Here is a 7,427-nt window from a genome sequence, read left to right as displayed (position 1 = left end):
GAATAAATCATGGTTTCCTACCTTAATGGACTTTTGCCTCTGGTGTAGCATGAATACGAAACGACTGTGTGCTGTGGTGGGAGCTGTGCTAGACGTCAGCAGAGGCAGTTGGAGAGGCTTCATTCCATACAAAGAAATCATTCAGTCATTAAAGTATGAATAATACAAGGAAATTTGATACTTTTGTCATCACTAAAAAATTGACCCATGTGAACCTTAGTAACCTGCAAAGCCACTGCTAACCGAATCCTCTGGAAATTTACAAATGCTTATATTTCATTTTTATCTTGGGCCTGATGGGTTCTGCACACTGCTTTTCATGAAAATCCTCAGGGGAAGTGCTACCTAGACAATCTCAGGTATGATCAGCTTTCCAAAATTTAATTTTTGGCGTTAAAGGCTACTAGACATCAGCCATCTCTCCATCGTCCCAGGGAAACATTTTATGGGCCAAGGTTATACAAAGGTATGATTCTGCCAACAAACAGCCCAGGCCCCTGGGGAAGTAGGGTTGTCTCAGCACACAGGAAGCCCCTCCACTCCCCAGGGGACGTGTTGCCACTAGAGACCTCACCTAGGCAGCCCAGAGTCCGCCGGCTTCCCTTGGTGAAGTCTTCTCTCCCCGGGGGCAGTGAGCTCAGTGAGAACTTCAGGTAACCTGCTGCCGTGTTGCGCAGAGACAGTGCACCTGATGTCATCCTGGGACACTGTCTGAAGTCGTGTGGCCCACCCTGGTCCCAGGAGTGTTTCTCAGAGTCGGAGTCCTGGGGCGGTTATCTCAGAAAGCTAACCCCCCTCCTCTTTCCACATAAGGATGATGTAGCACCAAACACAGGGCAGGTCATGGATTAATGACACAGCACAGACTCAATACAGAATGTTACTATGTGTACTCTTGCTCAAGAGAAACACGTGATGCTTGGGTTCTTTATTTCATGGTGTTAATTTAGACTTTCACATCCATAATGTACGTTGGGGGGAGATTTGGTTTCCACTTGTCTTCTCCATAGAACACTTCCCTGAGATTTCTAACGATGAAACTGCTCTATTCAATAAATGTAATGACCTCGAAACCTGCATTATAAATAGGGGACAGATTAAAGTTACTGATTCCAAAATATGATGGTTTTGACATAGCACTGAGGAAGGAGCCTCAAAATTCAAGAGCAGAAGTGGTGCGTGCCAAGTCGCTTCATTCATATCTGACTCTTTGTGACCCCAGGGATGGTAGCCTGCCAGGCTCCTCTGTCTGGTATTCTCCAGGCAAGAATACTGGAGTGGGTTGCTGCACACTCCTCCAGGGGATCTTCCTGACCCGGGAATGGAACCCGTGTCTCTTATGTCTCCTGCACTGGCAGGTGGGTTCTTACCACCACACCACCTGGGAAGCCCACAGAAGTGGGGGAAGAACTACAATTTTTAAATACAAATAGGTCTGCTCCAGGAATACCTAATAAATATTGCTGAATGACTGATTCAAGTGAACAAAAAGGAACTCATGCTTACCAATGTATTACATTAATTCATTTCAAATTATTCAAACTACATATCTGAAAACATGAAGGTACTTGTGTAACAGTAGAGTGATTCTGGAACTTTCTAATCTGACCTTTTAGATTTTCAAGTTAGAGTCATTCTTTCGGTTATAGGCTCTTTCTTCGTTGGATGGATCCATCAGTACTTGGACACTACACAGAAGCCCTGGGGAGTTACCAAAGCTCTTATTTCACTATTGCACACAACAGACATTAGCTGTGCCCTTGGTGATGTGCCAAGCCTGCAGTTCAGATGGAGAGGTGAGCGTGTGCTTGCCTTCAAGGAGTTATATGCTTTGAAACTCATTTGCATTTGATTATTTCCTTTTTAATCTTTTCATACCTTCCATGCCTTCATCTCTGGTATGCAGGAAAACATATTAAAGGACAAATTCTCAACATTTAAAAATTTTTCCCATCATGAACGTTTAATAAACTCTTCTCTTCACTCCCCCAATGTTGTGTTGTGTATCTATAGTGTTAAAAAAGAAGTCCAAAATTTTTCAGAGAATTCAGATGTTTTTGATTATTTTGTTTTGCTTTTAAGCATTGAAATGGATTTTGTAATGTGTCCATTAGTTGAAACATGCAAATACAGTTTCTAACAAGCATTATTGAAAACTACATCAATTATTTTAAATATATATTATTGAAACAGTGAAAACAAAAGCATAGACACAAGCCAAATTAGTTAAATAGTAACAACTAACTCTATTTGCTTTAATAGGCGAGAGATCATCGGCTTTTTGTTTTCAGATGTCTCCTCACTGACACACGGGGCAGTTCCGGCATCCCCATTAGTGCTGTGCTGAGTCGCTTCAGTCGTATCCGACTCTTTGCAGCCCTACAAACTACAGCCCACCAGGCTCCTCTGTCGACCGAATTCTCCAGGCAAGAATACTGGAGCGGGTCGCCATATCCTTCTCCAGGAGATCTTCCTGACCCAGGAACTGAACCTGAGTCTCTTGTGTCTCCTGCGTTGCAGCAGATTCTTCCCCCACTTGCCCCGTTAGTGGCACCACTGATTACAGCACATGGTTTCTCTGGCCAGTGTAATTTGGAACATAATGCTCTCACTAGATGCCCACTCACTAGCACTCTAATGGCTGATGCAGTCATTTTCCCTGAATAATCTGGTTTACAGCGAGCAATACACATATTCTAGAAAAAAATGCATTTTTATGGTTCGTCTTTTCACATTGCAACTGCCACTCCTCACTGTTCCATGCTCCTCACTGCAAATCAACCTCCCAGTCTACTTTATTTTCCTAAACATAGATTTCCATTTTGACTGAATTCTCCCAACTGCACACAGAACTGCCAGACTCCTCAGCATGGCAGACTAGCATCTCACAAATAGGTCCAGGTCCACACTCCGACCCAGCCACTGGCTCATGGCACTTAGGCCCTGGGTGCCTCAGACAGTGCTCTGAGGATGTCTCAACCTCCCACCCCTGCCTTTTCGGTGCTGGGAGAGTGGAGCCACTTTTCAGGATGAACCTTAAGGGTCGTTACTTGTGAGGAGCCTTCCTTAGTCCAGATTATATGGTCATTCTATGTCCCACCATACTATTCACTTGGTATCTTATTTTAGCATGATTTACTTTCTAAAATTAAATTATTGTTGATTTACAATGTTATGTTAATCCTGCTGTACAGCTAAGTGATTTAACTGTACATATAAGCACATTCTTTTTTGTATTCCGTTGTGGTTTATCACAGGATACTGAATACCGTTCCCTGTGCTGTACAGCAGGACTTTGTTGTCTATCCATTCTCTATATAATAGTTTGCATCTGCTGACCTCACACTCCCTATCCATCCCTCCCCCACCCTGCCCCCTCTCGGCAGCCACAAGTCTGTTCTCTATGTCTGTGAATCTATTTCTGTTTCATTGATAAGTTCATCTGTGTAATATTTTAGATTCCACATATAAGTGATATCATATATTCATCTTTATCTTACTTCATTTAGTACAATCATATCTAGCTGTATCCATACTGCTGGAAGTGGCATTATTTTGTTTTCTAAGGGTGAGTAATATTCTATTGTATATATATCACATCTTCTTTATCCATTCCTCTGTCAATGAACATTTAGTTTGCTTCTGTGTCTTGGCTATTATGAATAGTGTATTTAAGCATGATTTCAAAATCATATCATACTTTGCCTTATGGTTCATTTTATTTTAACTCTGTTCTTTAAAAGCTCTTTGATTCACGCTATTAGCCAATCCCTACTGTTGCAGAGTTTAGGTTCAGCAGCCATAAGACAGTCATTGGCCATTTCTGATGTAAGTCAGGGAAGTTTAGTGAAATGAAAGTCACTCAGTCGTGTCCAACTCTTTCTAACCTCATGAACTGTAACCCGCCAGGTTCTGCCCATGAGATTCTCCAGGCAAGAATACTGGAGAAGGTAGTCTTTCCCTCCTCCAGGGAATATTTTGGTGTAAACTTTCTGATGCTGAACATAACTATTTCTTATACTGAGGAGACACTGGTACTCACTGATGATAAAGCAAGTCTATAGTTTTGGTATTTATTTCCTATTTTTGGAATGTAAATCTCTTATCTTAGCCCTTCTTACACAGTTGTGAGTGCTCCTGCACATTCGAACTTTTTACATGATTAAACCACTCGATAGTATCTAATGAATCAATGGATCAATGAACTGAGTTATCAGTACAGAAAAGTTTCCATTCAGTTCAGTTCAGTTCAGTTGCTCCGTCATGTCTGACTCTTTGAAACCCCATGGACTGCAGCAGCCAGGCCTCCCCGTCCACTGCCAACTCCTGGAGTTCACTCAGACTCATGTCCATTGAGTCAGCGATGCCATCCAACTATCTTATCCTCTGTCGTCCCCTTCTCCTCCCACCTTCAATCTTTCCCAGTATCAGGGTCTTTTCAAATGAGTCAGTTCTTCACATCAGGTGGCCAAAGTATTGGAGTTTCAGCTTCAACATCAGTCCTTCCAATAAATATTCAGGATTGATTTCCTTCAGGATATACTGGTTGGATCTCCTTGCAGGCCAAGGGACTCTCAAGTCTTCTCCAACACAACTGTTCAAAAGCATCAATTCTTGGGCCCTAAGCTTTCTTTATAGTCCAACCCTCACATCCATACATGACTAGTGGGAAAACCATACTTTTGACCAAATGGACCTTTGTTGGCAAAGTAATGTCTCTGCTTTTGAATATGTTGTCTAGGTTGGTCATAACTTTCCTTCCAAGGAGCAAGCGCCTTTTAATTTCATGGCTGCAATCACCATCTGCAGTGATTTTGGAGCCCAGAAAAATAAAGTCTGTCACTGTTTCCCCATTTTCCATGAAGTTATGGGACCAGATGCCATGATCTTCATTTTTTGAATGTTGAGCTTTAAGCCAACTTTTTCACTCTCCTCTTTCACTTTCATCAAGAGGCTTTTTAGCTCCTCTTCGCTTTCTGCCGTAAGGGTGGTGTCATCTGCATATCTGAGGTTATTGATATTACTCCTGGCAATCTTGATTCCAGCTTGTGCTTCTTCCAGCCCAGCGTTTCTCATGATGTACTCTGCATATAAGTTAAAAAAGCAGGGTGACAATATACATCCTTTCCCTATTTGGAACCAGTCTGTTGTTCCATGTCCAGTTCTAACTGTTGCTTCCTGATCTACATACAGATTTCCACAGCCTGTTGGAAAAGTGTTAAAAATTTATGGTTGTCTATATTTAGGGCTTTTCCCATTGGCTCAGTATGTAAAGAATCTGCCGGCACCAGTGTCAAACTTCAGTCTGAATTTGTAAAGAACCTGCTGTTCTAACCTAACATAGAAATGTGGCAATTAAGTCTACATGCCTAATTTTAAAAGTAATAAATCTCATTGAACATTAAGTGACACACGACAGTCATGCCAGCTGAGAATACTCAACCGAAGTTTCACTAACATTCAGAAAATGTAAATGAAAATGTGGTCTAACTTCTTGGCACATGGGCATTTTTTGGTGTAAGGAATACATTTTATTTAATTCCTACCTGTTAGGTTCAGATAAGTACACAAAGCCTGTGGCTGCCACATGATTTAGACACAGAATCAAAAATAATCAGGATTTTTGAGCACATTATTGACAAAGTCTGATGAATAAAAAAATTTTTTAATAGTTACACCTAAGTTTTAATTCAATTTTCAGAAAATATAAACATTTCTCAATTTTATATAACATTTAATAATTAATTTCTTACTTTAAAAAATCTTGTAAATAATTTCAGGCAAACTGTTCTTCAATATACTTTCTTAGCATATTTGTTTTCCCATTTTACTTACCTTATCAAAAGAACACAACTATTTTTCTGTGTAATTTGAGGGATTTTTTTTCTTCATAAGCATATATTTTCCTATAATTAAAGAGTGAAAATATGCAGTAATATGTTTTTATGAAATTATCAGCATACTATATATCTAACAGACTAGTTTATTTCATAGTCTGAAATAACCCATTTAGGCAATCAAGAAACACAAATTGTAAGCCAAGAATTATGCAATTTACCCAGGCAGTATTTAATGTATCTTTTTTTTTTTTTTTTTTGGCAGAAAAGTAAATGTAGACTCAGAAATTAAAAAACTGACTCTAGTTTCAGCCTACTTACTCAATGATGGAACCAGATTCTACTTTATACCAGAGCCAGAGACTTGAAGTCTTATCATTTGCTTTAATAGCAGACACTCTAGTAATTAGAGAGAAATTTCCAAAATGCTCTTCTACTCTAACCCACAAACATACAGGGAATGAACAGCCACAGATTCCTCTAATTCAGCTATGGTGATTTTGACAGTTGTGAGACTGAAATTTTTTCCTCACAAAATATGACTCTCTAAAGATTCGGAGAAGGCGATGGCACCCTACTCCAATACTCTTGCCTGGAAAATCCCATGGACAGAGGAGCCCAGTAGGCTGCAGTCCACAGGGTTGCTCAGAGTCGGACAGGACTGAGCGACTTCACTTTCACTTTTCACCTTCATGCATTGGAGAAGGAAATGGCAACCCACTCCAGTATTCTTGCCTGGAGAATCCCAGGGACAGGGGAGCCTGGTGGGCTGCTGTCTATGGGGTCGCACAGAGTCGGACACGACTGAAGTGACTTAGCAGTAGCAGTCTAAAGATTTGTCATATGGTTTTTACTTCTAACCAAACTGTACCAGCATCCCTTGTTAAGAATGTTCAGTAATCAGTGGTGTTTTATATCTTGTTTAGGTATGGTTCTTGCATTGAAATGTATAAAATGTGACCAAATATTAGGACTCATCTTCCTGAAACTAAGCCAGTTTTATGACATGCAGCGCAACAGACATTTCAGATTCTTTCATCTGGTATCTTCCTTTTGTCAACTCTGCTGTATCAATGCGGGGATGGTGGATGACTTGTCTATATTTCAGTGTTGGGACTGAAGCCACATCTGTCTGGTCCATTTCTCTGCATGGGTCGTAGTCAGGGCTGGAATGGGTGGTTCCACCTTCATCAAATTTTCCAGGGCAGCATCTACTGACCTTCCTTAACCACTGAAGTCATATTACAGATATTTTTTGAGTGTATCCTGTATGATGAGTATGGTTTAGGCCTGGAAGACCAAAAAATACCTGGCCTTTTGGCCCAGGGAGCTCTTGTTTAGGACACCGACTCTTTGTGATTCCATGGACTGTAGCCCGCCAGACTCTGTTGTCAATGGGATTTCCCAGGCAAGAATACTGGAATGGTTGCCATTCCCTTCTCCAGGGTATCTTCCTGACCCAGGCATCAAACCCGGGTCTCCCATATAGCAGGCAGATTCTTTACTGTCTGGGCCTTAGGTCAGTAAAAACAGCTCTGGCATCACATTCTACTTTGAACTTTTACACAAAAGTCATAAATTTGCATCAGT

At 40.9% G+C, this 7,427-nt stretch overlaps 1 long non-coding RNA gene across 1 annotated transcript; it reads right to left on the bottom strand.

Moving 5' to 3' along the window:
- Positions 1-871: 871 nt before the first annotated feature.
- On the bottom strand, positions 872-7,055 carry LOC133245793 (uncharacterized). Its single transcript, XR_009735768.1, has 2 exons — positions 5,836-7,055; positions 872-1,074 (listed from the first exon to the last, which is right to left on the bottom strand). It is a non-coding gene; the product is annotated as an uncharacterized LOC133245793 (long non-coding RNA).
- Positions 7,056-7,427: the final 372 nt, after the last annotated feature.

Source organism: Bos javanicus, chromosome 4 (genome assembly GCF_032452875.1).
Source record: "Bos javanicus breed banteng chromosome 4, ARS-OSU_banteng_1.0, whole genome shotgun sequence".
NCBI lineage: Eukaryota > Metazoa > Chordata > Mammalia > Artiodactyla > Bovidae > Bos > Bos javanicus.
The sequence above is the reverse complement of the archived record's forward strand: the minus strand, read 5'-3'. Positions and strand labels throughout refer to the sequence as shown.